The sequence below is a fragment of the Oryctolagus cuniculus genome, chromosome 3, assembly GCF_964237555.1.
Source record: "Oryctolagus cuniculus chromosome 3, mOryCun1.1, whole genome shotgun sequence".
In the NCBI taxonomy this organism is placed as follows: domain Eukaryota; kingdom Metazoa; phylum Chordata; class Mammalia; order Lagomorpha; family Leporidae; genus Oryctolagus; species Oryctolagus cuniculus.
The window spans coordinates 126337776-126361710 of record NC_091434.1 but is presented as its reverse complement, the minus strand read 5'-3'; positions in this window follow the sequence as shown (position 1 = coordinate 126361710).

Sequence of the window (23935 nt, the reverse complement as noted above, 5' to 3'; positions counted from 1 at the left end):
TGGGGAAAAAGAGACACTAACCCACTATTGGTGGGAATGCAAACTGGTAAAGCCACTATGGAAGTCAGTTTGGAGATTCCTCAAAAAGAAACCTGAATATAACCCTACTCCTTGGAATTTACCCAAAGGAAATTAAATTGGCAAACACAAAAGCGGTCTGCACCTTAATGTTTATTGCAGCTCAATTCACAATAGCTAAGACCTGGAATCAACCCAAATGCCCATCAACAGTAGACTGGATAAAGAAATTATGGGACATGTACTCTATAGAATACTATACAGCAGTAAAAAAAAATAATGAAATCCAGTCATTTGCAACAAAATGGAGAAATCTGGAACACATCATGCTGAGTGAATTAACCCAGTCCCAAAGGGACAAATATCATATGTTATCCCTGATCAGTGACAAATAACCAAGCACCAAAAAGGAAACCTGTTGAAGTGAAATGGACAGTATGAGAAACAGTGACTTGATCAGCCCTTGTTCTGACTGTTGATGTACAATTTAATACTTTATCCCTTTTAGTATTTTTTTGTTCTACTTAATTCTATTGGTTGAACTCTTTAATTAACACACAATTATTCTTAGGTGTTTAAATTTAACTGAAAAGTGATCTCTGTTAAATGTAAGAGTAGGAATAAGAGAGGGAGGAGATGTACAATTTGGGACATGCTCAATCGGACTTGCCCCAAATGGTGGAGTTAGAAATGCACCAGGGGATTCCAATTTAATCCCATCAAGACTGCATGTACCAATGCCATCTCACTAGTCCAATTGATCAATTTCAGTTCACAAGTGATCACACTGATAGGTCTAAGAGTCAAAGGGATCACATAATCAAGACTAGTGTCTGCAAATACTAACTGATAGACAAAACGGGAGAGAATGATCCAACATGGGAAGCTGGATACACAGCAGACTCATAGAATGGCAGATGTCCTAAACAGCACTCTGGCCTCAGAATCAGCCCTGAAGGCATTTGAATCCTGCTGAAGAGCCCATGAGAGTATTTTTGGCATGGAAAGCCTATTGAGCCGTGGTGCCGGCCGTCAATGGATTTATTTTCCATATTTTTTGCTATCTTATCTTCCTTTCCCTCCTACTACCACTTCCCTTTCACAATGATGATTCTTGCACATAACCTCCAGGTCCTCTGAAAAACAAAGAAAAGAAGCTGGCTTTGATGTCTCATTCAAGGAAGCAACTTTTAAAAAAGATTTATTTATTTATTGAGAGTTACAGAGAGAGAGGGACAGACTGTGTGTGTGTTCGGGGGATCTCCCTTTCTCCAGTTCACTCCCCAAATGGCTGAAACAGTGGGGTCTGGACCACACTGAAGCCAGGAACCACATGCTTCTTCCAGTTCTTTCACATGGGGAACACAAGCAGTTGGGTCATCTTCTGCTAATTTTTCTAGCCATGTTATCAGGGGACTGAATTGGGAGTTTAGCGGGCATGAATCTGTGCCCATATGGGGTGCCGGACTGGTAGGTGATGGCTTTAACCGCTACACCACAATGCCAGCCCCAAGGGAGCAAGTCTTAAAGCCAAAATCCCAAGTGAGGACAGCCCATACAAAATATGCACGCAGGAAGCCAGCATTGTTGTACAATCGGTTAACTTTTGTCTTAGGACATCAGCATCTCATGTTTGGAGTCCCAGCCATTTCACTTCTGATCCAGATGATGGTCCCAGTCCTTGGGTCCCTGCACCCAGGTGGGAGACCTGGATGGCTTTAGCCTGGCCCAACCTCAACCACTAAGGACATTTGGAGAGTAAACCAGTGGACTAAAGACCTCTTCCTCTCTGCCTCTCCCCCTCTCCCTTCTTCTTCTTCCTCTTCCTCTTCCTCTTCCTCTTCTTCTTCTTCTTCTTCTTCCTCTTCTTCTTCTTCTTTTTTTTTTTTTGACAGGCAGAGTTAGACAGTGAGAGAGACAGAAAGGTCTTTCTTTTGCTATTGGTTCATCCTCCAATGGCCACCGCGGCCGGCGTGCTGCGGCCGGCGCACCATGCTGATCCGAAGCCAGGAGCCAGGTGCTTCTCCTGGTCTCCCATGGGGTGCAGGGCCCAAGCACTTGGGCCATCCTCCACTGTACTCCCAGGCCATAGCAGAGAACTGGCCTGGAAGAGGGGCAACCGGGACAGAATCCGGCGCCCCGACCAGGACTAGAACCCCGTGTGCCGGCGCTGCTAGGTGGAGGATTAGCCTATTGAGCCATGGCGCCGGCCTTCTTCTTCTTCTTCTTCCTCTCTAAATAAATAAATAAATAAATAAAATGCATTTTTAAGAAATTATATTAAGGGGCTGGTGCTGTGGTGCACTAGGTTAATCCTCTGCCTGCAATTCCGTATTCCATATGGGCACTGGTTCTAGTCCCGGTTGCCCCTCTTCCAGTCCAGCCCTCTGCTGTGGCCCAGGAGGGCAGTGGAGGACGGCACAAGTGCTTGGGCCCTTGTACCCGCTCGGGAGACCAGGAAGAAGCACCTGGCTCCTGGCTTTGGTTTGGCGCAGCGCCGGCCGTAGTGGCCATTTGGAGAGTGAACTAATGGAAGGAAGACCTTTCTTTCTGTCTGTAATTCTACCTGTCAAATAAATAAACTCTTTAAAAAAAGAAATAAATTATATTAATGTGGGGAGCAACCCAGACTAGACTGAGTTACTGGAATTAAGACTTATTCTATGCATCTGCTCTCCCACAATATGGCGCTGGGAGAGAAATAAACAGCTTCCGCACAGCTGCCTCCAGTTCAACCAATTAACTGTAGGACTTGCTCCTGATTGGAGAGCAGCGTACTCGGCGTGTGGGCAGCCGAGTTGGGATTGGCGGAGGAGGACTATAAAGGAGGAGAGAGACGGCATGCACCAGGAACATCTAAGGGGAACATCTAGCTGAAGGAACACCTGTGCAGCCCCCGAGACGAGCCGGCCGGCGGTGTGCCGCTCCCCTGCGGAAGTGGGGAATGTGGCCAGGGGGAACTGCCCTTCCACGGAGGTGGAAGGGATAGTAGCCAGCCCGGGAAGAACCAGCAGCAAACCCGGGGAGGGCCGAGCGGACGAAAGAACAGCGCAGGGTCCTGTGTCGTTCCTCCACGAAGAGGGGGAGCGACATAATGGTGCCGTGACTCGGATATGAAGCCTAGGCAGGGTTTAGTGTCGTTCCTCCATGAAGAGGGGGAGCGACAATTAAAATGCTATCTGTGCATTTCCTGCCTTTCAGGGCATCAAAAATCTATGCCTAAAACAGACTTGGATACAAATTCAGAAACTTTGTTCATTCATTTGTTTAAATATGACAGCCATATTTCTTCCATTAAAATAACAATCAAGGACCTATAAATTGAGAAATGGAAGTTGAGCAGTACTAATGAATATTCCTTTGACTTGGGATGTATCTTAAAAGTAGACTACAGGGGGGCTGGCGCCGTGGCTCAATGGGCTAATCCTCCACCTTGCGGCACCGGCACACCGGGTTCTAGTCCCGGTTGGGGCAACGGATTCTGTCCCGGTTGCCCCTCTTCCAGGCCAGCTCTCTGCTATGGCCAGGGAGTGCAGTGGAGGATGGCCCAAGTGCTTGGGCCCTGCACCCCATGGGAGACAGGAGAAGCACCTGGCTCCTGCCTTCGGATCAGCGCAGTGCGCTGGCCGCAGCGCGCCAGCTGTGGCGGCCATTGGAGGGTGAACCAATGGCAAAAAGGAAGACCTTTCTCTCTGTCTCTCTCTCACTGTCCACTCTGCCTGAAAAAAAAAAAAAAAGTAGACTACAGGGGCCAGCACTGTGGTGTAGTGGGCTAAGCCTCAGCCTGCAGGACTGGAATCTCATGTGGCTGCCAGTTCAAGTCCCAGCTCCTTCACTTCCTGTCTAGCTCTCTGTTATGGCGTAGGAAAACAGTGGAAGATGGCTAAAGTGTTTGGGCCTCTGTATCCGTATGGGAGACCCACAATAACTTATAACTTACCCAGGAAGCAGTGGGGACAAATTTGTAGGGAAATAACGCTTGCTTCTTCCTCTATATAAATCTATATAAATCATTATATGCAAATAGAATGAAAAGAAAAGAAGAATTGCATTTGACTTCTAGGGTTCAGGTTGATGTATTACTTGGTAATCTATTCTCAGCCATTCTGTAGTCATCTTAAATCCATGAACCTAAATAAATTTGGATCAGTTTTCTCAGAGGATGGCATGTATATGTGTGTGTGTGTGGATAGATAGATAGATAGATATAGATATCCCTGCTGTATATCTATATCTATCTATCTATCTATCTATGCATATTGTGTGTGAGCTGTTTTCTTGATACCACCAAATAATTCTTTATACCTTCTGTTCACTTGATTTCTGATATGTATCTACAAAAGTAAGATAAAATGTGTAGTGGGATTTAGTTTGAGATGCTTGATAAACTCTAAGAACCCTGTTGACCTAAACTGCCTAAGTAAATGGAAGAGATAAACCAAAGCATCCATTTCATTTTGTAGGCAATAAAATTGAGACATAGAGAGAAGTTCTCTCCTCAAGGCCATATTTTATGTGGCAAAATCTTTCATGTAATATAATACTGTTACCACTTTTATATGCTATGATTTTTATTCAGTGTATCCAGGGTAAATGTAGAAACCACAATAAATTTTTTGTGGTGTCAATGATAAATTGGTACAAATATCCACTCACTAATTGTAGATGGACTTTGTTTTTCTCAAACAAGTTTTTCTTTATAGTACTTTAGAAATATAAGATACAATAAAAATCTTGTCTTTTGACCAAATTCCAAAGTGGTACTTAAATTTGGTGAAACAAAAAAATAAAATCTCTTTTTCTTTTACTAGTTTCACTATTATATTCTAATATGTTCCATACTACTATTTTAATTTAAAATTTTTATTTCAAAGCATTTATTTTTATCTGAGTATAAAATTAATAAAGGCTCACTGTAGAGAGCTTGAAAAATTGGGAAAGAAAGAACAAAATACACAAAGAACTGCTACCCAATATAAGTATATTTTATAAGATGTGTTTTGCTATTAATATATAATATTCCACAGTTTAATATCATAGTTTAGGTAATAAGTATTAAAGTTCATGGATTAAAATGCATTCTAAACTTGAAATGGGAGCCCAGCATTGTAGTGCAGTGAGTTAAGTCATGGCCTGCAATGCTGGTATCCCACATCAGAGTGCCATTTCAAGTCCCAGTTGCTTTACTTGCAATCCAACTTCTTTCTGCACCTGGGGAAACTTCATAAGATGGTACAAGTACTTGAATATATGACACCCATATTGTAGACCCAGATGCAGTTCCAGACTCCTGGCTTCAGCTTGGCCATTACATGGTTCAGTGAATGAACCATGGTTGGAAGATTCTCTCTCTCTTTCTCTCTCTCTCTCTCTCCCCCTCTCTACTCTCTCCTCTTTCTCCTTCTCTCTTTCTCACTCTCTCGTTCATATCTTTATGTCTAGCCTCCTCTGTCTCTACCTATATCTCCTTCTTTCTCTGTCACTCTGCCTTTCTAAGAAAAATAAAATATTTTTTTTTAAAAAGCTTGAAATGACACTTAAGATTACATGGATACAAGTCTATACAAAATGCATTAGGAGACATGGAATTAATTCTATGAAAGAAAGTGTATGGAATGATTATAACAGCTGGGATACTTAGGGTTGGCTCTGTGACATAGTTGGTTAAAGCCACCACCTGTGATACCAGCATCCCATTTAGGGTTGGTTAGAGTTCCAGCTGCTCCACTTCTGGTCCTCCTTCCTGCCAATGCACCTGACACAGCAGTGGAAGATGGCCCAATTGCTTGGACCCCTGCACTCACGTGAGTGACCTAGAAGAAGCTTCTGGCTTCAGCCTGGCCTAATTCCAGCCATTGTTGCCATTTGGGGAGTGAATCAGTGGTTGGAAAAGCTCTCTCTCTCGCTCTCTCTCTCTCTCTGTGTGTGTGTGTGTCTCTCAGTCTACCTTTCTCTCAATAATTCTGCCTTTCAACTAAAATAAATAAATCAGAATAAAAGAAAAACAACAACAAAAATATCTGGGATACCTTAGGCTAATCTCATGTTTTTACAAAATTTTATAATTTAAATTTGATAAATAAATAAAATCAAAAGTAAAACATATTTTAAAAATTGGTAATGTACTAGTATTAGTTATTATCAATACACTGATTGCTGTAAAACTTATTTTAACTGTTTACCCCAAGAAATCAGTATGCGTTATTTTTAACTCAGTAGTTAAGATTCTAAAAGAGAATACTTAATTCCTATCACTGCTATTTCAATGCTCTCACAGGCATGTAGTATCCCAACTCAAATAATAGTACCATGTATATAGCTTCTACTAGGTACAAGTTGCCATGCCATTTTTGGAACTCCACAGTAATTTGTTTAATACAACAATTAGGGAACTGATGCACTGAAATGTTAAACGAGTCAACAAAGATCGCAAAGCTAGTAAGTGTAAGACCTAGGACCCTGGGATGCAGCTCCAGATCTTGACATAAACCTGGATAAAATATACCATGTATCACCACTTCTCTCATGCTAACCTAAGAGGTAACAAGTATTTTTCCCTATATATGTGTGTGCAAACACATGCAGGTAGATAAACAGAAAAATATCCAATGATCTCGCATGCACTGTCACCATTTAAAACTCACAGTCCAGAGTAAGCATATATCTTAGTGGATAAGGTTCCTACATTCCACATCAGTGCACCTGGGTGGTTAGTGGCTATAGCTCCTGACTCCACCTTACATCAGTGCAGGCCCTGGGAGCCAGGGGTGATGACTCAGGTAATGGGATTCCTGCCTCATATGTGGGAGATCAAGATTGAGTTCACAGCTCTGGCCCAACCTCAGTTGTTGTGGAGAGTGAGTCATTGGATAGATGGGAGTTAATTCCACCCCCATCTCCCTCTCTCTCTGTCTCTCCCTCTATCTGTATATCATTAAAATAAATGATTTTTAAAAAGATTTATTTATTCATTTATTTGAAAGTCAGAATTCAGTAGTTCATGCATTTGTTTATGATTACTTCTAAATATTCTTATCATAAATTTTTTTTGAGTTCCGTTTCTTTCATTTCTTCTATCTCATCATCTTCATAATCTTGTATTGGAGTGTCATGTTCTTTTAGGAGCATCATGATGTCTTTCTTGTTCTTGTTTCTTCAGTTTTTGAATTTGTTGTTTGGCATTGTGGAGATATTCTTTGGTTTCTTTCTTTTTTTTTTTTTTTCACCTCTCACTGTGGTGGCTTTTCTTATTATACTATGACTCTAGATTAAGTGGACTGTCTGATTTTGGTGAATCTCTAGAGGCTTGTGATGGGTGTGACCAGTGAGCTCTGTTCAGTTCTTCAGGGTTAAGGGTGTGCCAAACGTGACACACCCAGGTTTGGTGTGGTAAATCTCTCTCTCTCTCTCTCTCTTCCTCAGAAGGGAAGTAATTCCACTCAGCTGAGCTCTTCTCTGTGGCGATCAGTGCCTGAGCGCTGGCCCCTGTGGGTATAATATTCATCTGCTCTCTCTGAAGGACCACACAAAGGATCTGTGCAGTCCTCAGTGTAAGCTCAGATTCCCCTGCAATGTCTCTCACCAGGTAGCCAGGGCTGCCTGAGCCTGTGGCGTCTCCCACAGAGACTACTCACATCTCAGCCACACCGTGAGTTCTCCCACATACCCTCAGTTTTTTTTTTTTTTTCACGGTCTCAGTTCATAAGCTCCACACATTCAGTAGGTCATATTCTCCAGTTATTACTCCCCACCAGAGTCAGATTTTACTGTTTGGCTGAGGGTGGGTGCAGCCCCGAGCTAGCACAGCTGTTACATATGTCCCTCTGCTTCAGTCACGCTGTCTTCAATGCTTGGTCAAGAACATTTCAGTGGAGTCTTGGCTGCTGTTTATCTCTTGCCTGGGATGCTTTCCCCAAGTTATCTGTTGCTCTCACTCCCTCATCTTGTTAGGCAGGAAGTTAGGTATGAGCTTATGTGTGTGTGACAAAGGCCTCCAGAGAAGACTTCTACGTCCAGCATATGCATCTACATCTCAAAGTTATCCCGATAATGCTTCAGGGGCAGCCCAGTGTTTGCATCCTGCCCTGCCCCCTTCTACCTGATAACCTGCCAGGTGGAGATCCCTGCCCCTTCTGCCTGACAAATCTTCCACAATCTCCCAGATGCAGCCCAGTATCTGCATTTCAAACACCCTGCTCTGGATCCCCATTCTCTAGGGGGTCCTGCTCACCCTTCCTCTGAACCCAGGATGGCACCAGCTAGGTTTCCTCCTGTCTGATACCTTCAAGGAAAAACTCAGATAGGAGCTTCTTAGTATTTACAGCCAAAAAATCCTTTGTTTCAGGAGGAAATGTGTGAAGACAGAGACCCATCTCCTTAAACACCCTCCTACCCCCCACCCCACCCCCCACTCCCGGCCTCAACCGGACTGTGAGCTCAGCCCTCTGCCTGTCTGCTGAGCCGCCCACCTGGCCTGGTCAGGTGTACTCTCTCTACTTGGTCATGTAACCTCGCTCCTCCCCCCGCCCCAGTCTGTCAGGCTCTGTCTGGAGGGGTGCCCATCCATCCTTACGGATGTCCCTTCCCTAATAAACCTTGCTATTTTACCTCCCATTACTCTCTGTCTCACGCCTGAATTCTTTCTTGCGCGAAGACAAGAACCCTGTAATTTCTCCGGTAACAATCTCATTCAGGCATTTATTCAAACAGGCTACCCACATGATAGAACTACCCTGACTCTACCCAAAATTCTACTCTCTCTTCTGTCAATTCTTTACCACACTTATTACCAACTTTTCATTTACAGGGATTGTCTTAGGACTTACTGCCGCCCAGCAACCAACAGATTTTAATTTTCTTGTTTATGGTCTTTCCCCTCCATTCAGAATGTGTTATCCAGAGTAGCAAAGGTTTTTTTTTTTTTTTTTTTTTTTTTTTTCTATTTCATGAACTTTAACATTTCCACAAACAAGATGGAATTAACATCCAATAGGTACCTAAGAAGCTGCTATTGGTTGAGTTTAAATGAGGCACTTCAAAGCCAAGTGCTCTTGAGTAAGGGTGAACAACTTACTGTATTTCAGCACAATTCTCATTTACAGGTAAAGAACTCAATCTTGCCTTCACACATGAATTCTTCTACATTTCTACCCTTACTTATAACAAATATTTGATGTAAATATTTGTTTTTTACCATGATTTTAACAGCCCTATTTTTATGTATGTGATCATATCTAAATTAACATCATTTTTAAAAATGAAGACATTATGCTAGGTGAAATTCACGTACATAAAATCAAGCATATTAAAGTTAATTTAATGTGGCAAGTTTAACTATTTTAACGTTTTCAAGTGAACATTTCAATGGCATTTAGCGTATTCACTTTAGGACATTTTGTGCATAGAACCCATATATTTAATTCAAAATAATAGCATTATTTCAAAGTAACACCCCTGATCAACAAGCAATTTCTGTCCATCCCATCCCCCTCTAGATCCTGATAAATGTGAACCTACATTCTCTTTCTCTAGATTAGCCTATTCTGGACACTTAATCTAAATGGATTTTATAATGAGTCACCTCTTGCACACATAGCCCTTTGACTGGGAGTTACATCTACATTGTAGAACATATCGGTTCTTCATTTTTATTGTTGAAAAACATTTAATTTTATGTATAGACTACAATTTGTTTATCTACTCCTGGGCTTTTGGATGGTTTTGCTATCATATGGCTATAGTGAATATGACTACTCTGAACAATTTTTGTACACTTACTTGATGATATATTCTCAGTTTTTGAGGGGTGCAGCTGTGAGGTAAAAGGATAATTTTATGCTTAAACTTTTGAAAAGTGCTCAAATTATTTGCCACAGCATAATTATTGTAATTCCCACCAGCAATATGTTATGGATCTACTCCCTTCCCATCATTATGAGTTTTATTTGTATTTTACTAATGACTAATGAAGTTGAGCATTTTATCATGTGCTTTTTGTCCATTTGTTTGTCTTCTTCAGAATAAAATGTCTATTCAGGTTCTTGCCATTTTAAATTGTGGTGTTATCTTTTGCTGTTGAATTCTCAGATATGATTTGCAAACATTTCAACCATTTTAGGAAATGTTCTTTTATTTTCTTGATAATTTGCACTGGCAAAAAAGTTTTTAATTTTGATGAAGCTATATTTATGTATTTAATCTATTTATTTAATAAATTTTGTTCTGTAATGTATTTCCTGTTTGCTGTTCTCTACATGTGAGAATTCTTGAAGGTAATTTTTTATAAAAAGATTTATTTATTTATTTGAGATGCAGAGTTACAGAGAAGGAGAGGCAGAGAGAGAGACAAAGAGAGGTCTTCTATCCGCTGGTACATCCCCAAATGGCCACAACAACCAGAGCTAGGTGGATCCAAAGCCAGGAGCCAGGAGCTTCTTCCAGGTCTCCACATGAATACAGGGGCCCCAAGATTTGGACCATCCTCTACTGCCTTGCCAGGCCATAGCAGAGAGCTGGATCGGAAGTGGAGCAGCCAGGTCTTGAACCAGCGCCCATATGGGGTGCCAGCACTGCAGGTAGCAGCTTTACCTGCTACGCCACAGTACTGCCCCCAAAGCACTGTTTTTAGAGTCTGTTCTTGGTTGAAAATATGGTTTTTCAGTGTTTATTGAAAATCAGTTAGCCATAGATGTGTGACATTGTTTCTGAACTCTCAATTCTGTTCCATTGGTGTACCAACATACTGTTATATGAACATAAGATTATTGTAGTCAGTAGTAAGTTTTGGAACTGTGAGTGTGATTGCTTCTAATCACAGAATACTTTGGGTCTTTGTGACCTTTTTACAATTCTCTATGAATAACTAGAGCAGCCTTTTCTATTTCCTCAAAAAAAAAATGCTCAAATTTTGATAGAGATTGCATTGAATGTGCACACTGCTTTAGATAGTAGTATGAAGTTTCCAATCCATGAATAAAGAATGTCTTTCTATTTATCTGGGTATTCTTTATTTCTCTCAGCAGTGTTTTGTGGTTTTCAATGAAAACATCTTCCATCTCTGTGGTTAAATCTATCCCTGTGGTTAAATTTAATTCTATTAAATGCCATTGTAAAAGTAATTGCTTTCTTAATTTTCTTTCCAGTTTGTTCATTGCAGATGCACTGTTCATTTTTGCATTTTGATTTTGTATTCTCTAGCATCACTGATATTCTTCTTGGCAATATTGCTTTTATATTCCTGCGAATTACTTTGCATTTCTATAGGTAGCTTCATGTCTTTGTAAACACAAATGATTATTTCCTCTCTTCGTTTTCAACTGGAATGTCTTTTTCTCTTATTCATGCCTAATTGCTCTGATTGGAACTTACAGTGCCATTATAAATACCCATTGTGAAAGCAAGCATCTTTGTCTTGTTCCTGAATGGGGAGGAAAATATTTTAGTCTTTCACCTTTGAGTATAATTTTCATAAATGCATGTGGTCACATTGAATACATTTCCTTTCATTCCTCCTTGTTTCCGTAGGGTTCTTCTCAGAAAAGAGTGTTGGGTTTCATTAAATGCTATTTCTGAGTCTTTTTGTTTTTAATGTGATGTATTAGTGAATCGGTTTTCTTATACTGAACAATACCTGGTGCAAATTCCACTTTGTTTCAGTACGAAATTCTTCTAATATGTTGTTGTGCTTTATTTGCTACTATCTGTTATGGAATTTGGATTCTGCAATGATCCTTTCTTCTCTTTATTCTTACTTTTATATAAAAGTGATGCTTACTTCATAGAATGAGTTGCAAAGTGTTCTCTCTTATATTGAAAAGGTTTGAGAAGGATTTTGCCAATTTTTCTCTTCATATTTATAGAATTCAGCAGTGAAGACATGAGTCCTTGGATTTTTTTTTCTTCTTTTGAGTGTTTGTAATTTTTTTTATTATTTTTGGTGACTCAATCTGTTTACTTTTTATAGGTATGTTGAGATTTTCACTTTCTTTTTGAGCCACTTTTGGTACTTTGTGTGTTTATATGCATTTTTCCATTCCAGAAAAATTATCTGATTTGTTGTCTTACAATTTTTCATGCTATTTTCCTGTAATCCATGTTTATTTTCATAGAGTTTGAAATAAATATTGCATTTTTATTTCTGATCTTATTTATTTTCCTTTACTCATTTTTTCCTTCTCAGTTCTAAGGATTTGGGGGAATCTTTTTAAAAGAAATTTTGATTTTATTGATCTCTATTATTTATCTACTCTTAATTATTTTCATTCTATCTTTATTATTCCTTTCTGTTTGCTAGCTTTTGGTTTAGCTAACTTTTCCTTTTACAGCTTGTTAGGTTTTAAAGTTAAACTATTGAGTATACATTTTAATTTATTTCTTTGAAGAAAGTGATTGTGGCTATAAATTTTCCTCTGTGTTCCACCTTAACTGCATCCCATAAATTTTAATATTTTATATTTTTTATTTCTCTGTGTTCTAACTTTTGATGAGTTTTTCTCTTCATTAGATCTCTTGTTTGTCATTTAAATTCCACACATTTGTGAATTTTTCCAGTTTTTCTTCTCTCATTTATTTTTAGAATTATTCCCTGAGGATGGAAAATATATTGTATATGATAGTTTTTAAAATTTATTGAAACTTACTTTATTTCCAAAAATTTGGTCTGTTATGGCTGGAATGTGCATTCTGCTCTTACTAACTGAAGAAATTTACTTCTGCCTGTTAAGTCTAGTTGTATTGTGTTATTGTTTAAGTCCTCAATTTTTTAAATTAATCTTCAACCTAGATATTATACTCATGATTAAAAGTTGAGAGTGGATTACATGGTATCACATCAGGTTAAACCTCCAATTGTGACACGAGAATCCCATACTATAGTCCTGGCTGCTCAGCTTAATATCAGCTCCCTGTTAATGCTCCTGATAAAGCAGCAGAAGATGGCCCAGTTTCTTGAGACCCCGCCACCCACATGGGAGACCCAGATGTAAATCCAGGCTCTTGGCTTTGGTCTGGCCGAGTCCCAGCCTTTGCAGCCGTCTGGGTACCGAACCAGTGGACTGATCTCTCTCTCTCAGTCTCCCGCAGTCCCCGGTCTTTAACTCTGCCTTTCAAAAAATAAATAAATAAATGCACAAATAAAAATAAAATAAAATAAAATAAAATAAATAAAAGTGAAGAGGAGTAGGTGAAGAGCAAGCAAAAACGCTGCAAAACTTTCCTAATGTTTTAATGTTGTCTTTTCTTGATTCAGTGTTTGGTTGCTATGAACTCTTGGCTGTTTCCCAGAGTTCGGAGGAAGTTGGTTCTGTCTATTTTGCTTCCTTTTTGATGTTTTTGAGGAAGGATTGGAAATTACGACTTGCTTGCAACATCATTTTGTTTATGTCATCCTCTATATTATTTTAAAATGCATTTCTTTTTTTAAAAAAATATAGTCCTCTGTAGAAAGTAGTTTGTGGTCTCAATGAACATTGTTGATATGATAGGTAAATTCTGGCTTTTGTTATCTCTGCTTTCATTTTATGAATGTAGAGATAGACAGATAGACAGATAGACAGTGTAGATAGATATACATGTGAATTTTTAAAGATGCTTTTTATCAAAAGCAGAAGTTACCAAATTCTAGTCAGCTTCACCGTGATGATTTTTAATGCTCACTGCATCTGTTTATTTTCTTAGCAGAAGCAGTTTGCTTTATGTGACAACAGATGTATCTGTGATTATTTTCACTGAAATACCCAAACATTGGAGTAAAGCAGCAATTTACAATTTTTTCCTGAGACTTCTTTTAAGTACACAATTAGCGAACAATGAAGAACTCATTACCTCCTATATCTTTACAGTCGAGGAAACAATTAAAATTGGTGGTGTGAAAACACACACAGATAAAATCACATCCAGATAAACACACATCACCCTAATTTTAATTTCCAGAACCTGGAAAACATCTGCTATCTTACTCGACTTTCTCTCATAGATGAAAAATTTCCCCATGACAATTCTGGTATTGTGTTGATATTCCATAACTTTTTTGATATTTGTCTCAGTTATTGTTTATAATTATTTTAGATACAGGAAGAGGGAAAAAACCAACAACTGATGAAACATAGATCATGAAGAGAAAACTACTTTCTTTCATGGTGTGCTTAATCTTGGCCAGATTAATCTCTATTAAGCTATTATCCCTATGGGGATGCTGAAGCTGATATTTATTAGCAATTCCTCCAGGCAGGAAGTTGATCCAATAGCTTTGTTCATTCTTGTGTGAATGGAGGGTTGCTATTACTTATTTTGCCATTAACCTATGAGCTATAACAGCAGGTGGACATTTAATGTTCTCCAGAAAATCCATCACGCTCCATGTGGTCATCAGCATCATGTCCTTCGAGGACACATTATAATTTCTTCTGCTCTTCTCCCAAGCCTGTGTTCCCTCCCCTTTTCTTTTAGGTTGAGTCCCTCCTCCCTCCAGTGAGGCTTCATAAGCATCTATATAGGAATGTCCACCTACTTGCCCTCCACTTGCCAACTCTGGTTGCTAACATGACACCAGCCCTGTTACCACAGCCTAACCAAGGGCTATCCCTTCATTGCCACATGAGGTTCCTCTCCTTAAGACCTTCCAGTGGGCCAGCGCCGTGGCTCAACAGGCTAATCCTCCGCCTAGTGGCGCCGGCACACGGGGCTCTAGTCCCGGTGGGGGCACCAGATTCTGTCCCGGTTGCCCCTCTTCCAGTCCAGCTCTCTGCTATGGCCCGGAAGTGCAGTGGAGGATGGCCCAAGTGCTTGGACCCTGCACTCCATGGGAGACCAGGAGAAAGCACCTGGATCCTGCCTTCGGATCAGCGTGGTTGGAGGGTGAACCAACGGCAAAGGAAGACCTTTCTCTCTGTTTCTTTCTTTCTCACTGTCCACTCTGCCTGTCAAAAAAATAATAATAAAAATAAAAAAGACCTTCCATTAACCTTCCTCTATTTAATCTCCTGCCTTTCTTCTCTCTTTCTCTCCCCCTATTTTATGTACTTTCAAGAAAACAATGTTTATTTTTTCAGAATGATACAGAGAATGAAAAGCAAATCTTTAAGTACTTTGGAAATCAAATCAAAGGACATTCACGTGTCTGAGTTTTGACTGACTCTGTTTGGATGTGATTATGAATGGTCTCTCTCTGTTTTTCTACTTTTCAAGCCACCTAATTGTGGCATGGCTAAAATACAGAAAGCTGAAAGTATTTAACAACTTGATAACTTTGGAAATGTGTATATAGCATAGCCCGTTCCATTAATGTATTCATCATCTCCAAAAGTTTTCTCCTGCCCATGTTGTTCATTGTCACCATTATCATCAGTCAATAATAACATTTAACATAAATTTAAGTATATATTCTTAACTATAAGCACCATGCTTCTGTTCAATCAGCATTTTTTCTTTTGTCTACTTGGTCATATTGCTTCACCTGTCTTCATTATTAGTGACAGCTGATTAAATTTCAGAAACATTGTTGGGCTTGGAGTTTTGAATCCATTGATTCAGTTCTCCCCTTGTCTTGCTGATCACACTTTCTCATATCCATGTAGAGGCCACAGTTGACTTCCCTAAAGTCTCACTTGGAGTGAGTGCACAAAATTTGCCCTTACACTTTTTATTTTCCCTACATACTTATCCTCTGGAGGAGTTCATACAGTATTTGACATCTCATCCTTGTATTGACCACTCCCTATTTTTTTTAAAAGATTTATTCATTTGAAAGAGTTACACTGAGAGAGAAGGAGACGTAGAGGGAGAGAGAGAGAGAGAGAGAGAGAGAGAGAGAGAGAGAGAGGTCTTCCATCCGCTGGTTCACTCCCTAATTGGCCACAACGGCCGGAGCTGCACCGATCCAAAGCCAGGAGCCAAGTGCTTCTTCTGGGTCTCCCATGTTGGGGCAGGGTCCCAAGGACTTGGGCCATCTTCTGCTATTTTTTCAGGCCATAGCAGAGAGCTGGATTGGAAGTAGAGCAGCTGGGACTTGAACCGGCGCCCATATATGGGATGCAGGCACTGCAGGTGGCGGCTTTATCCACTACACCACAGCGCTGGCCCTGACTGCTCCCTATTTTTTTATTTATTTATTTATTGACAGGCAGAGTGGACAGTGAGAAAGAGACAGACAGAGAGAAAGGTCTTCCTTTACCGTTGGTTCACCCTCCAATGGCCGCTGCGGCTGGCACGCTGCAGCCGGCGCACCGCGCTGATCCGAAGGCAGGAGCCAGGTGCTTCTCCTGGTCTCCCATGTGGGTGCAGGGCCCAAGCACTTGGGCCATTCTCCACTGTACTCCCAGGCCACAGCAGAGAGCTGGACTGGAAGAGGGGCAACTGGGACAGAATCTGGTGCCCCCACCGGGACTAGAACCCAGTGTGCCGGCACTGCAGGTGGAAGATTAGCCTAGTGAGCTGTGGTGCCAGCCATAAGCTCCTGATTTTTTTTGTCTCACCCAGCATTTTCCCTCTAACTCTAGGTTTCTCTGTGCTAGTCATTATTCATCATCTCCATTTGAAAGTTGATCAGGCAAGAGTAACATCAGAAAAAATATTTTATTGGATCAAAATAAAAGCAAGAGTATGCAAAATATGGCTGTACAGTTCAATGAATACCTACAAAGATAATGCACTATTTATCAGCATCACAGCAGCCCGATTTTTGTCTTTTGCTAATGATTACCACCCTGCCTCAACATTGCCAGTATTTTCAATACCATAGTTTGCTTGTGTTTTACTTTATAAAAAAGTGCTTACTCTTTGTGTCTATTTTCTCTTAACTGCAGAAGTGGGATTAATTTATGTTTTTTCAAAAACCAATATAGCTTATAATATTGTATTGCATATGTACATCATGACTCATTAATTACTATTATTTACCATGTCTGTAAGTTTTCAGTGTTATAAATTGTGCTGTTGGGAAATGTCTCCTGTGTGCTTTACACTGAAATGTGTACACACCTCTCTTTGACAGACATCTCATAGTAGAATTCCTAGATTTGTACATATTGTGTTTTATCACAAATGGCTAGAGAGTTTTCCAGTGTGACAATTATCTATAATCTCATCATACATTTATGAGAGTGATATCAAACGTAGGATATCCCAAACCACACTTCTTTTGGATACCAGAAACCAGTCTCTTCTAAAGCTGTTTGCTATTTAAGTAATTGATAAGTTAATCTTCCTGTTTGATCAAGTTAAAAAACAATACATTTGTTTAAAAATGCTTTTATTTATTTTTATTTTATTTCAAAGGTAGAAAGAGTCAGATTCTACCCATGGGTTCACTCCTCAAATTCCTTCAGCAGCCAGGGATGGGCTAAGTGAAGGAACCAAAGCTCAATATGGGTGTCCAGCGGTTGGCAGGGAACCAAACACTTATATCACCATCTCCTGACCCCTAGAACGTGCATTAGCAAGAAGCTGGATCAGAAACAGAGGAGCCAGGACTCAAACCAAGCACTGCAATATGGGATACAGATATTCCAAGAGGCAATGTAACCGCTGAGACAAATGCCAGCAAAAATGATCTTGCACATATCTTTCATCCCTCTATCTCTTATTGTGTTTCCAATCTATCAACAAGTTCTCAACCCTTTCTTAAACATTTAATAAATGCACGTACATAGAGACATGCAATTGATATACAAATATGTAAATGTGCACACAGTTTATATAAACATGTGAATTGACGTTACACTGATATAGTAGTGCCCTCTTATTCAGGTGATTCCATTTTCCATGAAATAGTTGCCCAATTCAACTCCATTCTGAAAATATTAGTACTTACCTTGCCTCTTTCAAGAATGAAAGACCACATTCACATGACATTTTACTGTAGTATATTGTCATAATTGTTATATTTTATTATTACTAATTGTGCTCACTTTAGCAAACTTTATCATATGTATGTCTATACAGGGAAAACCACAGCACAAATGGAGTTGGTAGTGTTGATGGTTTCAGGCATCCACTAGGGGTCTTAGGATGTGTCCCTCATGGGTAAGAGGAAACCACTGTACTCTACAGAGAGAACTTCTTGTTCTAAGCTGCCATTACGCCCAACCACTCTATTGCATCCCCATCGTCAGTTATCCACTGAGCAGCCAGTCATTATTAAAAAACCAAAGCTAACCATGCTTTTACTGGCACCTAATCTCTTACAGTGCACCTTTGACCCATTGTGATCTTGCCCCTGAGATCTTATCTCCTGCCTCAGCACTCTCCCTGTGTCAGTTACACTTAAGCCACACTGGGCCTCTTCCCAGTCCTCAAATACCCCAATCTTGCCCTGAGCTCTGGTTCTTTCCACATACCGTCATTTCCACCCAGAAATGGTGTGCTTCCCCAGATAGCTGCAATCTCACATCTGTTCATTATTAACCCCTAGACTTCCATGGCACTACCTTTTTCCTCCCCTTCCTTTTTCTGTGCAGCACTTATTGAATTAGCAGCATCTATTTATAAACTTACTGACAATGGAAAATACAGTTGGCAAGAATATGAGTTGGTTTTATTCTATTTCCCATTTACCTAGAGAATGGTGTAGTATAGAGCAGGCACTGAACAGGCAGCACATTTGTGGAATAAATAACTAAGTTTGTTGATGAATAAATTCTCTTCAAAACCAAGTGATAACCCAAACATAGCTTTAAGAATTTAAATGTACTGGGCCGGCACCATGGCTCACTTGGTGAATCCTCCACCTGTGGCACCAGCATTCCATATGGGCAAGGGGTTCTAGCTTGGCTGCTCCTCTTCCAGTCCAGCCCTCTGCTGTGGCCCAGGAGGTCAGTGAAGGATGGCCCAAGTGCTTGGGCCCCTGCGCCCGCATGGGAGACCAGGAAGAAGCACCTGGCTCCTGCTTCTAATCGGCATAGTGCCAGCCATAGTGGCCATTTGGGGAGTGAACCAATGGAAGGAAGACCTTTCTCTCTGTCTCTCTCTCTCAATGTCTATAACTCTACCCATCAAATAAATTAAAAAAAAAGAATTTAAATGCACTCAAAAGAATATTTATTCTAAATCCTCTGTTCAAACAAAAACTCTTAAGAGAAATATTTTAAAATTTTAAGAAACAAAGACATGTTCATCCACAAAGAAAAACCAAAAAATTTTGTAGAAACCTAAGATATTTGCATTTCTAAAAATTTAATTATTTTTATTAACCAATTCAAAAATAAATGGTATAACCTTTCTGATTAGCTATAATAAGTGTGTTTAGCATGATATAATATGTCCAAAATTTTGATTTCCTTTAGTCATCATTGACATAAGAATGCTTTTTCTAAATTATGATAACATCATGGACTCTAAGATTTTATTTTTTTTTTTACTTATGTGTGGTCAACACAATGTGAAAAGTGATCAGGCATTTCTAAAATAATAAGGATGTGGCAACTCATAATCTTAAAAAAAATCTCTATGTCTGTCATATTAGCACACTTGTTTTAAAATTCAGTTCAATTGGGGCATCAATTAGCAAAATCATTAAAGATAAAAATATTGTACCTTTGGGGTTCTATTAATAAATACCCATGCTAAGTGTTCATTCAATCCAAGTTGCAATAAAGTGATTTGAGAGATACAAGACAACTTCCTCCTCCAAATTTTCCTTCACTGATTTTTTTAATTGAGAGAATTGTTTAATTAGCAGTGAATTTCTTCACTTTTCGCAAATATACATTAAGATGTGATGATGTTAGATTCTATATTGGGCTCACATTTCAATCAGAGAAGTAGGACAAAATCCTAGCATCTGGTGTTAAAAAATGAACATTGAAAGATAGGGAACCTGTCATGGGGCAAAAATATTTCAAAGAAAGAGACAGAAGTCTCAAAAGTCCAGCTTGTATGCCTTCTGGGCAGGCAGTGAGACCACAGGAGGGACCGCGTTATAATTCTGGTGGTCATTAGGAAAGTGGAAGTTACTTGTGCTTCATCTCACGGCCATGATTTTCCAACATTTGGCCTTGAATGAGTTACATCATCTCTTCAGCCTCCCATTCTTTATCTGTACACTAGGAAGAATGCTTTGAATTCCATGCTAGGGTTGCATAGTTAATATATTAACACATTTGGCTATATGATTACCTTAAGCAGACACTAGCTTTCTGTTCTTCATCTCTAGGTGTTTCTGGAGACAAACCTTGTGACTGGCATGCTCCAAACTCACGAAGCTCTGTGTTGAGGAGACAGAGTCTTGGTATGCTATCCCCCCTCTCCCCTGACATTTCACAGAGTAGTGAAAGGCATGGGATTGATGCTTAATGAATTTACACAAGAAAGGTTCCTTGAACTCTGAAGATGAAAGATCCAGTTGAAATTCCAGTACAGCTCACCAGATCTGAATGCATTAACCACTGCCGCTGAATTCCAAAACATCCAAGAGCCACTGAACCTTTAAGTACACTTGCAAATGTATTTTCACTAAACTTTTTAAAATCATAGGTAATTTAAAGAAAAAAATTAGTTAAGTAGCTTGACTTTATTTAGACTCACATTAAAATGCCATTTCTAAGTACTTCAAGCCACTTTGAATTTTTTTTTTTGCAGCAGGTTTAAAAGTCTTTAAAAAAAAGAGAAGTTATGTTTTATATTTATAGAAAAGGATCTGTCGTATGCTAACAAAAAAGAGCTGCCCTCAGGCACTCGTTCCTTAGGATAATTTTCAGGGATCCCTTCTCAGTGACATCATGCATGAGATTTGACCCTCTGCAAAGTTAAATGCACACCTCTCCTTCCAAAATGCAGCATAGAAAAAAATGCTTCCTTTTTATATTTCATCATAAGTTCAAAGATGTGTGAATTAGCAAAGTGAGGAGGCTCTCAGGGGCAGAGTTTTTTAAAAAAGAGCAAAAGTCATGTATTTGAAGAGTTTAGCAATGGTATGGGGAGACAGTTAGCAAGATGATCTCTGTAGTCTGCATTTCCATTAACCCCTCAAGGCTGCTGAGGGCCTGAACTCTTGCCTTGGCTTCAAAAACTCCACCCTGGCCCAGCTGCTAAGGACAGTCTCCAGCCTACCTGCTTCCCTGCTTCCCTCCTTCCTTCCTCTTTACTTGCCACTCTGAGACTTCTTTTCCTCCTTCAGGTCATAATTGGGAACAGACAGGGCTGGCGCTGTTGCATGGCAGATAAAGCTGCCACCTCCATTGCCAGCATCCCGTAGGAGCACCACTTCAAGTCCTTGATCTTCTGATCCAGCTCTCTGCTATGGCCTGGGAAGGCAGTAGAGGATGGCCCAGTTGCTTGGGCCCCTGCACCCACATGGGAGACCCAGAAGCAGCTCCTGGCCCCTGGCTTCAGATCATCGGATCAGCCCACCTCCAGCCATTGCAGCCATTTGGAGAGTGACCAGTAGAAAGCAGAGCTTGTTCTCTCTCTCTCTCTCTCTCTCTCTCTCTGTCTCTCATCTCTCTGCCTCTGCCTCTCTGTAACCCTGCTTTTCAAATAAATAAATACATCTTTTCTTTTCTTTTCTTTTTTTATTTTTTTTTAAAGGCAGAGTGGGCAGTGAGAGAGAGAGAGAGACAGAGAGAAAGGTCTTCCTTTTCCATTGGTTCACCCCTCAGTGGCCGCTCCGGCGCCGGCTGCACACCTCGCTGATCTGAAGCCAGGAGCCAGGTGCATCCTCCTGGTCTCCCATGCGGGTGCAGGGCCCAAGTACTTGGGCCATCCTCCACTGCACTCCCGGGCCACAGCAGAGAGCTGGCCTGGAAGAGGAGCAACCGGGGCAGAATCTGGCGTCCCGACTGGCATTAGAATCCGGGGTACTGGCGCCGCAGGCAGAGGATTAGCCTAGTGAGCCATGGTGCCGGCCTAAATAAATACATCTTTAAAGATAAATAAATAAATGGGAACAAGTGAGTTAAGGGAGGAAGTCACTCTGTATTCTGTACATGTTGCCTTCTTTCTTCATTGAAGCCCCTGCCCCAGTAAGGATTAGGTGGGTTTCTCTTCAATTAGCAGCCTGGTAGGGGGGAGTTCAGGGCCCACATCACACCCTGCCATCATTGAAACCCACATATTTGAAGTACAACTGACTTTTTAAAAATATTTATTTTATTTATTTGGAAGGCCAAGTAACAGAAAGACAGAAAGAGGCAGAGATTGTCCACCTTCTAGTTCACTCCCCAAATGGCTGCAGCTGTCGGGGCTGGACCAGGTTAAAGCCAGGAGCCTGGTACTCCATCTGGGTCTCCCATGTAGGTGGCAAGGGGCCAAAGTACTTGGGCCATCTTCTGCTGTGTTCCCAGGCACATCATCAGGAAGATGGATTAAAAGCAAAGCAGCTGGAACTGAAACCAGCACTCTGATACAGGATGCTGGCACTGCAGGTGGTGGCTTAAACAGCTGGGTCACAATGCTGGCACCCCAAAGGACATGTTTTTACTACACAAAGTTTCAAGGCAGATATCATAGCCCCTCTGTCAATGATTCTTGTTCCTTTGCTGTTACAAATTAGAAGCTGTGTGGGGCCACTGCTTGTGACATCAGCATCCCATATGGAGGGCTGGTTCGAATCTCCACTTTCCATTCACCTTCCTGGTAATAATGTACCTGGAAAGGCAGCAGGCAATGGGCCAAGCACTTGAACCTCTGCCACCTATATGAGAGATCAGAATGGAGAATCTGACTCCTGGCTTTAGCCTGCCTCAGCCCCAAACATTGTTGTCATTTGAGGAGTGAAACAGAGGATTGAAGATCGGTATCCAACTCTGTCACTCTGCCTTTCAAATAAATAAATCAACTGATGACTGGATAAAAAAAATATGGAGTATTACACAACAGAATACTACTCAGCCATAAAAAAGGAATGAAATCCTGTCTTTTGCAACAAGGTAAATGCAATTAAAGACCATTATGTTTAGTGAAATAAAGCAGACCCAAAAAGAAAAAATATCAAATGTTTTCTCTAATCCATGTTAACTAACTAATAGTGTAAAAAAAGTAATGTATGTGAGTGGTATTGACATTTGAGATTTGATTATTTTTATATCCCTTTCCTATACTCTTGAGGAGCCATGGTTTTTCTACTTATTACTTGTTGAATTCTTTATTGAGTGGAGGGGTAAGCTTGTGATTATAAAGGAAATTGAAAATATTTCACTGCAAAAATTAGAAGAAAAATAAGGAAGGAAGGGAGGAAGGGAGGAAAGGAGGAAGGGAGGAAGGAAGGGAGAAGGAAGGAAGGAAGGAAGGAAGGACGGAAGGAAGAGGGAGGATGAAAGTGAGGGATGGAGGGGGGTTAAAGTGGAAATGCTCTTAAAACTGTGTATAGGAAAGACATGAAGTTTGTTCCCTTTACAATAATAAGATTTCTTAAACAGTAAAATCTGTAGTGTGAGCTCTAGAAGGCCAGCCAGGCATGTCACCAGCTGTGACGATCCAGAGGGGTCAAGTGAACTCAACTCTGAAGAGCAGTGGTACTGAGCCTACTTGAGAGAAAAATGGCTGCTTGGGGGTTGGTGTTTCCCTCACACTCCTCTGGGTCTTTATGTTTGCAAAGAGAGAGTGCTACAGAAAGTTTGAAAACAGAGGCCAAGGGTGAAGCTGTTTGTACACGTTTCTGACAGTTTTAACTTGTTGTGGCTCTGTTCTGAATGCCTACCAAAACCAGGGAATCCATGCAATGGATACAGAGCTCTCATAGACACAGAAGCTCAGGTGATGAAGCCCTTTCGTGCCCCATGTGAAAATCTGGGCTTACAGTTCTTAAACTGATGACTGAATCAACTTCCACTTCTGCAGAGGTGTCTTTATAGTACTGATTTCAAGTATGCTCTGATATAATTAAATGTTGAATATCTCTAAATGCTCTGTTTTTAGGCAGAATGTGCTCATTTGGTTGCTTTTTGCAAAGGAATACATTTCTTTATTTTTCTCTCTGTGTAGCTGT